The sequence below is a fragment of the Acanthopagrus latus genome, unplaced genomic scaffold (assembly GCF_904848185.1).
Source record: "Acanthopagrus latus isolate v.2019 unplaced genomic scaffold, fAcaLat1.1, whole genome shotgun sequence".
In the NCBI taxonomy this organism is placed as follows: domain Eukaryota; kingdom Metazoa; phylum Chordata; class Actinopteri; order Spariformes; family Sparidae; genus Acanthopagrus; species Acanthopagrus latus.
This window is the reverse complement of record NW_023504081.1, coordinates 110409-119842: the sequence shown is the minus strand read 5'-3', so window position 1 is coordinate 119842 and position 9434 is coordinate 110409.

The following is a 9434-nucleotide window of genomic DNA, read 5'->3' as shown; positions in this document are numbered from 1 at the left end:
ATCCGGTCTCAAATCCACAGAGCGAGCGGCCGCAGTGTCCGCTCCTGCTGCAAGTTGCAAGGTGCAAGTCATGAATAAATGAATACATGAATAAATATGACAGAATTATCACTGTAATATTGGACTTAAGAACAAATTTGTTCATAAGCACGCCCCATGAATGAGGCCCAATGTGGGCTCATCATGAACTCACAGGAACAAAAAAGTTTGAAATTGCACGTAATATAGTTACTTTCCGAACAAACACCAACAGAATAAGGATAAAAGAATAAAATAAGGGAGACTTTATTAAAATATATGTGTACAAACATATATCCTATGGAAGCGAATCTGTTCCATAATTTAAATTAAAATGGATTAACAGAAATGCTTTTTCATTTTCAGAATATAGCTGCATTTTTTGACACATATGTAAAATGAGTAATAAATCATCCAAATTGCATTTTCATTTTCTTCTTTAAGACTGCTCGTTTTGTTACACAACTAAAAAGAAAACTGCTGTTTTGTTATCAAGCCCGCCCCCCACAAAAAATGTTCCGAAATTCAATTTGAATTTGTAATCCCAAGCGGCGCAGGAGAGTGACGTCAGCAGCCTCTGTTCTTCTTCAGCCCCCAGTCTGACTGACCACGCTAAGCATCTACGTTAGGAGGCGGCAGATTACACGCTGGAGCAAGAGGAGAGACAAGTGGAGAGTGTGAAGGCTGCTAACGTATCAGCACGGCCGCCATCTTGGATGGGTCTCCAATGTGACCCCCCCCGCATCTATTTCTACTGAGGAAGGTGTATCCACAACTACAATGATCATAACCTCCCGAATTTTTACCGTATTTTCACACGGTTACAAATGGCAGAGATTTAGTTACGATACAGGGCGCTGTCACAAAAATTATTTTAAAAAAACCAAACAAATCTTACTTGTGAAAGGTAATCTCCCGCGATCTGGTAACAACACTGTGCCAGTTATTGCAACCATAAGCTGCACAAAATACGGTCATAGTTGCTCGCTCTCCTTGATTCCGAATGACTCTGGTGCTAGCCTACAGTGAGGAGACCCAACCAAGATGGCGGCGGCACGGGATTACGTTCCAGCACGCCATGAGGCGTCTACGTATATGTCTATGGTGGTTCATGTTGTCAGAAACAGCGGGGAAATCACCACCAGGTCCAGTTCTGTACTGCAAGTCAATGAGGCATTTTTGGCCACAAAGATGGCTGGAGGGAGTAACGGTTACCACATAAATATATGAATGCAATCAAATACATTTTGTTGCTAATCTGTGATATATCAAAGACTCTAATCACCACCAAAGCCCTGTCAGCATCTGCGCTTACATTCCCCAGATGAGTAAACTGTGATGTATATAACATTAGCTATAACCCGCAAAAGCTTGTGATGGACGGATGCATAAATGAAAAAGTTAATGTTACAACTCATGTCAAAACCTTTGTTGTTAGTAATGTGATTCATATGTAAATCTGAATGGGTTGTGTGTTTCCACATTGTAAATATAGATATGGCGTGCCCACACTCCGCAGCCAAGTTCACCACAGTGAACGACAGAGAAGGCATGGAGATTCGCCGGCACTAGCAGTTGCTCTCTGCAAGTATTTAACCAGGCGGTGTATGTCGATAACCAGCAAGCTTGTGACGTACGTTAAACCATGAGGTGTTTGTGAAGCTGCATTGACAGGGAAACATTATGCCTCAGACAGTGTTTGCCCATTACTACCATACGTCTGTGCGTACGCAATACTGGATGTGCCAGTATATCAACATGAACACGCTTGTTAGCTGCTTGAGGCTGCACGCTTCCTTTAATAGCGGGGGTTTAACATCGGAGTGTGTTTGACTGAGGAGGTGAGAATATGGGCCACGGATCTACAATTAAGTAAATCTGTCAAGTGTCGCCACATCTCTTCCAATGCGTATGTTGTACATCACTGTTCACGCCCAGCTTCCTGCTTTACGTTACAGCACGTTTTGGGGAAAGAAGGAATATTAAACCTCCCTTTTAGATAGACAGGGCAGCAGAGTGCAGCCTTTACCTTGCAGCAAACGCGCTGCCTTTCTATCTAAAAGGGGCTAGTAACTCCTCTCTCAACCAGTAGAAAAAGCTGTGAAAACCTGATTATGCATGAAAAAATAAATACCTTCATATACCGTGAAACCGTTAGAATTTTGAAAAATACCTTGATATACATTTTTGGTCATACCGCCCAGCACTATGATATTGTATACGATAACATTTCATGATAAAAAGAAAGTGGAGTTACAATAGGCTGTAACTACTGTTATAAATATGCACCATTTAGTTATATTATCATGCATTTTTTTGAATATTTATGACTTTGACTGGTAGCAGGTGAAACACAAGCAATTTACACTGAGGGATGAATAAAGTATTTCTGATTCTGATTCTAATTAATATATAATGGAGTCAGTTGTCAATATTTAAAGTTAAATATAATTAGTAGTTGACAGTATGGTAGACAAATGTCACATTTACAAGTCTGAATGTTTTCATTATATACCCAGATTAAATATTTAACACTTATCATCACAGTAACAGCACTGCATACATTACTGCCTGTAAACACGCATAAAACATTAGAAAAATACATACATGCATTGATTGCCTACCTGTACACTGAAAATAGAAGGAAAAGCATTTGAAATGTGACTTTCTTTTAAAATGTTCTTACAGAAACATGTGTAAAACCATCATTTTCTGTGATATTGTGATCAGAAAGGAACATGGATTGGAAAATGATAAATGCTGTATTTCCATTCTGTTTTCATCTGCAGGCAGACACATATTTCAATATATTAAAAATTCTGTTTCTCAATGCCAGTAGCAATGGCATAGAAAAGAAGGGAAGGAGGGGAAAAGAACAGATTGTCACCTTTCATAACAGCCAGAACCCATGTATGTGCTGAATATGTTTCAGTTACTGCTTTACTGTTGTTTGTGGATACTTTGAAAAGGCGTTTTAGGCTGATTGTACAGTAATGGTCAAGACATGGACATAACTTGCTCAATGACAACCACATGTAACAAATTATCATTAAAATCTTTTATTACATAAACTGAACAATAACATGAAGAATAATAAATATATACCAACAACCAAATATGAAACATGTTTATCCCTGAACTGAGATGACGTCATCCCTGTATGTCAAACCAGGAAGATTCTATAAACCTTGTATTATGTTTGTTTCTCCCCCCTTACTTTGATGTTCCTGGTGATACTGGACAGGTCTGCTTTAGCTGCTCTTACATTACCACAAAAAACATCATTCAAAAATAATCATCACCAAATTTTATTTAACACCTTTTAATGCTGTAAACAATATTTCCAACTAGTGGTGAAAATGCACAACTGCAGTGACTGTACAAAGAACACTGAAAATCATAATATTAATCAAAACAGAGACAAAATTCACAGAACATCAGACAAAATCTACATGAATAGTCATCTCTCTCTCTCTCTGTATGTGTGTGTGTGTGCCTGTGTGTGTGTGTGTTCACACACAGGAGTGGCATTGTACAATCAGGTTGGACTGTGCCTTGCAAACATAGGCATCACATTTGTAGCGTGTCAGTCTTGTTGTCCTTGTTGGGGGGGAACTGGCTGGAGGCTGGTGTGATCCTGGTTTCCACAAACACACACTTCCCCTCCAGATTTGTCACGTCCAGTATAATTTCCGCCATGGACTCTGCTAAAAACAGTTGGAAGCCGGACTTGTGTGTTTTCACAGGGCATCTTAACGAGTGACGCCAAAAATTAAAGCAACAACTCAAACTAAAGAATTTGTCGCTTGAAACGAGGAAGACACATCTGTCAGCTTCCCAGACTCTGACGTCGGTCGAGCCACCGCTGCTGACTCCGGGACCCGAGGAGGCGAACGCCGCGATCTGCCGCCGCTGACACCGAGGGCTACTGGGCTGGACGCCGGGGACTGCTGGTCTCCCATTCCCAGTCCACATCGGCTGAGCTAACGCTGGGAGCCATTACCGCTCGGCACTTTTGTCATCTGACCTGCCCCTTGGCTGCCGTCATGGTGATTTTGCCTCTCACTCCTTGGCCCATTCTTCGCCTCGCCATCTTGGCGGTCCTGCAGTTGGGAATTCAGACTCTCTTTGCCTGCAGTTGATCATCACAAGTGGTGCAACTTCCTCACTTGGACCTGAGCCAGCTGTTTGGCTACTGCACGTAAACTGCTCAATCCAATTTTCTCTTTTGTATGGGCGGTTTTGGATATTTGCCGTTTCCCCAATGCGGTTTCCTTATGGAACCACACAGGTGAGGTAAGCCCAATACTATTAATCCCTGTAATGGCCCACTTGGTCTGAGCATTAAGCGGAAATGTTTAGTTTTTATTAGGGATGCCAATACCGATGCCTGCACTCTGTTTTAAGAGATGCACAACAGAAGGTGGATTTAAAACTCCGGCACTGCGATTTCCTGAGTTTGAGGCCTGATGAGCTCGTCATAGGAGAGGCAAGTTTCACATATTTACATGTGTATAATGTTCATTAATATGTGTTGTCCTTAAATTAATTTAAAAAAATATTTTCAACACTTGATGTGAAAAGGTCATGAGTTGTGCTGGACATCCAAGTCCATTTTCATTTCAAAGAGTCTGTAGAGTGACCTCTGACAAACTTAGCTCACGTGAAGCAAAACTACTTAAACATGCTGACAGTGTCCCCAACATTAACTGACATTTTTGTAATATTAATTTCTCTTCAATTTCCCCCATACGTAGGCAATAGAATGTTTCATCAGAGCCGTCCTAAACTCAAAGGATACTGCTGGCCGTCTGTTCCTGCTGAACCATTACACCATTGGTGTAATTTTACATGGAACCAGAGAGCAGATGACCAGGCAAGGACTGAAAAATGTAAGTACAGCTGTAATGATTTGTTTGGTTTTGTATGAGCTGTTTCTATGCAAATGTATGAAAGATACTGAATTGGGCCAGCATGATCATCGTGTTAGGGGTTGCATGAGTCATGTGTGACCAACCTGGTTCCAATCACAGAGCCAGCTCTTTTGATTCGTTTGTCCAGCTGCCTTAGATCTTTGTGGCTGATGCTTTCTCCTCAGCTGACTGCAGCATAAAACAACACACTTGCCACCAAAGACTGATAAAACATGGGCATATTCTCACTAGAGATGTCAGGAGATCTAAGCTTCCGTAAGAAAAAGTTGAATGTGCATGAAAGATGCTGCAAGGGGTCTGTTTAACAGTCATACAGTAGCATGCTCTGCCCATATGAAGCCCCACATTGGTTTTACGTGTTAGGCCAGTAACGGCCTATACAGACTTTGGTTAGGCTTAGCAGCAACATAAATAATGTATTCAGTAAATTTGCCAGTACGCTGCAGCTATAAGACTGAATTTAATTGTGTTTACACACCTAGTGTTACTACAGTCTTGTGATGTGATACAGGAAAAGCTTATTTATTTATTTATTTTAATTTAGAATACATTTTTCTGCTCGGTCCTGTGGAGAAAAAGACATGGATACCACTTACATTGCTTTCATATGTGAATATCACAGAATAATTGAATCTTTGTCAATTAAAAAAACATCTCAGGTTAAATTCGATGACTATGATTGAGCCATTGGCTTTGTAAATATCAGAAACATTCACTGGAAGTTTGTGGTGAGTATAAAACTATACATGTAAATCGATGTGCCTTTACAGAACGTATTTGTGGTTGATGGGTTGTTTATTCAAAGGTTATAATCCTTGGTATAAAGATGAATATATTCCAATAACCATAGTATTAATTCTGTTGTGATTGTTGACATTTAGAAAGATGCTTTGGTTTAATTATAAGTTTATTTTTCAAACAGTATCTCCATGCCCTGTCAAACCAGATATTTGTGCTGGATCCATTGCAAGGGACAAACAAGTTGGAGGACTCCAGAAAAGTGGCATACAAATTTGGGTAATATTAAATAGAATGTGGGAAAATAAAAGGTGCCCAGATTTAGTAGAGCCAAAGACTAAGTGCAAATATAAAACAAACTTGATTCTTTTCATCTTGTAGAGAGTATTTCAAGATGAGACGAAACAGGCTTGGGAAGGAGGACTGGGTCAACATCAAGTGGCAGCCTGCCAAGATAGCTGACACCTGCCAGAAAGATGACAGCAGTTGTGGAGTTTTTGTCATGCAGGTGATTTTCTACAAGCAGTTGTAGCTATCATAAAAATATATAGGAGGATGGCTAGTTCATACACAGTTGTCTCACCGTCTGCACATATGGTCAAGATGACAATTATGGACTTCCCAGACATCCCAAAGCGTTTTCGCATCAAGGCGTCCAAAAAATCTCTTCATAATCTAAGAAGACAAATGGCTGAGGAAATACTCAAAGGATCAGGTATCTTTCAAAATATTCTATGAATCTGTTTAGCACCTCATTTAATGATGTACCCATATATATATATGTTTGTGTGTGTGTGTGTGCCTGCCTGCCTGTATGTGTGTTGACTGTGTCCTCAGTTTCAAAGGATGACTTCTGCTCCTTCTGTGGAAGTGAGAACCAGACCAATACTGCTGGTAATCCTATTTGGGTAACAGTGCTGTTAAATTGTTATGAAACATTAATACACACTCTTACAAAAACAAACAAAAACCCTAGATTATATATGCAATTCATTACAACATAAATGAAACGCTTTGTTATTATGTTTAACATATTTATTTCTATGTGGATCCAGTGTGGAACTTGCAAACGATGGATCCATACAGATTGTCTGGGGATGACTGCAGATGCAGATGCATGTGTGTGTGTGTGTGTGTGTGTGTGTGTGTGTGTGTGTGTGTGTGTGTGTGTGTGTCTGACTGACAATAATCTTGTTTGTCTAACTCTTTCTGTTGAATTAAACAGTTTCCTGCAACATCTACTAGCCTGTCTCTTGTGTCATGCTTTTGGGTTTGTTCAGTTTGCACTGCACAAAACATCTGTTGTAGTATGACCATGAGGAGACCCTTGGTGTGTGTAGTGATTTTGGAGTCTGTATAACAGGGGAGTTATTGATTTTTGTTTGCAGCTCGCCCGGCTGCCGACCGCGCATAGAGATCAATGATCTCCGTCCAGCTCGGAGGACGGCTCATTTTTGTAAACAATTGGGGTTTTGGTCCTTGTAGCTCGTAGTCTATGCTATTACAGTGTGACAGAGGCATCATTTGTGTTTGAAAAATGTTTCACTTCAGATTTATTAATCCCGGAAGTTTGAATCTGTGAATATCTTTCCAACTTTACTGAACTACATAGCATCATAGCAAAGTTGCACTGCACCTGTCCTCTGTGAGGGGGGCAGGTCGAGAGGCCAGCTGTCTGAATCTGACCGCACTGAGACCCCAAGACCAGGAGAGATTTACTGATACTGTAGCGGAATTACAAGGTCCAAAAGACTGAAACCATCCGGTACCCAGTGAAGGAAAAGAAGGAAAGGAGAGGAAGACGTGAAGAAGATGCAGGTACAGTAACATCAATGTGATGAAGTGAATGAAATTCATAGTTTAATAATCGTAGTTACTGTTGTTGGAGCAGAGTGTTAGCTTGCTAGCTAGCAGAGTGACACAGCATCAGGTGCTGCTGTCCCTCTACCTCAGCACAGCAGAGTGACACAGCATCAGGTGCTGCTGTCCCTCTACCTCAGCACAGCAGACTGACACAGCATCAGGTGCTGCTGTCCCTCTACCTCAGCACAGCAGACTGACACAGCATCAGGTGCTGCTGTCCCTCTACCTCAGCACAGCAGAGTGACACAGCATCAGGTGCTGCTGTCCCTCTACCTCAGCACAGCAGAGTGACACAGCATCAGGTGCTGCTGTCCCTCTACCTCAGCACAGCAGACTGACACAGCATCAGGACTTAAGGCTGCACCAGTAGACCTGCTGACTGGACATCTCTTCTAACTGACTATGTAAGATCAGAGCTAGTTCACAGAGGACCAGTTCAAATAAAAAAGCAGGTACACATTTCCCCAAAACAAAGATGGCAGAGTGTCGACATGACTTTTGTAACAGAGTCTTAGTCGATGCTGAAAAAATCAAAAGAAGCTGGCTGATGTACTCAAACAGAAATGATAGCTTGCACTGCTTCACGTGCTAAATGTTTTCTCCAACAGAATACAAACTAAATAAAGAAGGACTAAAGGACTGGAGACATGAAAGCCACTTGCTGAAGGTTCATGAGGATAGATAGCAGCACAATACCCACATGGCAACATGGAAGGAGTTGGAGGTCATTTTGCAAAGTGGCTGACAATAGATAAGTGAGAGATGGCACTCTGAGGCTGAGAGATAATATGTTTGAGTAATGCCTTATTTATATTGTATTTTTATCACTTGTTTCTTTCTTCAGTTTTTCTTTGCTGTGATATTTTTGACTCAAAACAAATCAAATCTTAAATACATATATGCAGTTTTTATGTGAGTGTATGAAAATTGATTGTGAAGTTGACTGTGATGCAGGGGGGCGCCCGCTAACATCTTGCCCAGGGCACCAAATTACTCAGGACCAGCAGTGTCTCGTGCATTGACTTGCAGTGTACCTGCATACATGATGTCACCTGGATCAGCACAGTGCAAGAAGTTCAGCAGCCGAGAATGAACATGGATGTTTCTCAGTGGTTAGTAGTTGACTTTTTTTTTTTTTTTTGTTTTACCTCGACATTACTTGTAACTTGTTACTGCACAGACAAACGACAGTTTGACGGGCTTAGTAGCCGTCTGCCCCGCGCTGTTACAGATCACAACCCCCTTCTCCTGCCTCGAGTGTTTACATTACAAAGCTTAGCCAAACCTCGACCGGCGTTTACTGCTCTGCAGTTGCAGTAACGCGGATGCAATTTAGCAATTGCTGTTACAAGAGAAAAGCGTAACCCCGTATTATTATTTACCTTTATGTGGCCAGGTAAGTCAATTGAGAACCTGCTCTTATTTGCAGTGACGACCTGTAATTAGCTAGCAATGTCCAACAACTGTAGTTTTCAATAAGCCACAGTTGCCTCCCGTCACCTCTCAACCAGCAGTATTGTTTTTGAACCAGTTCCAACAGTTTATACACTTTAAATATTACAAAAGAAACAACGCAACGTGATTGATTGGCTATGTAGTTTCCAATGAATAATATCCATTCTGCTTAAAAACAGGTGTTTCTGTGGCAGTTGTTATTCTGCAGTCTCTTTTCTTTAATCCATTGTCACTCACTTACCTCTCATAACTTCTAGGTGACATGAAGACTAAGTTACAGCAGCTTCCTGAGCAACCATCATGCATGCTGGACCATCCTGGCCTAGAACCTGTCTGCCTGAATGTGTTTTCACTGCAGAATGCACTGAACATTTATCGGGCAGACTACGGACCTTTACGTCTGAGGAGAATAGAGCAGTGAGCTTT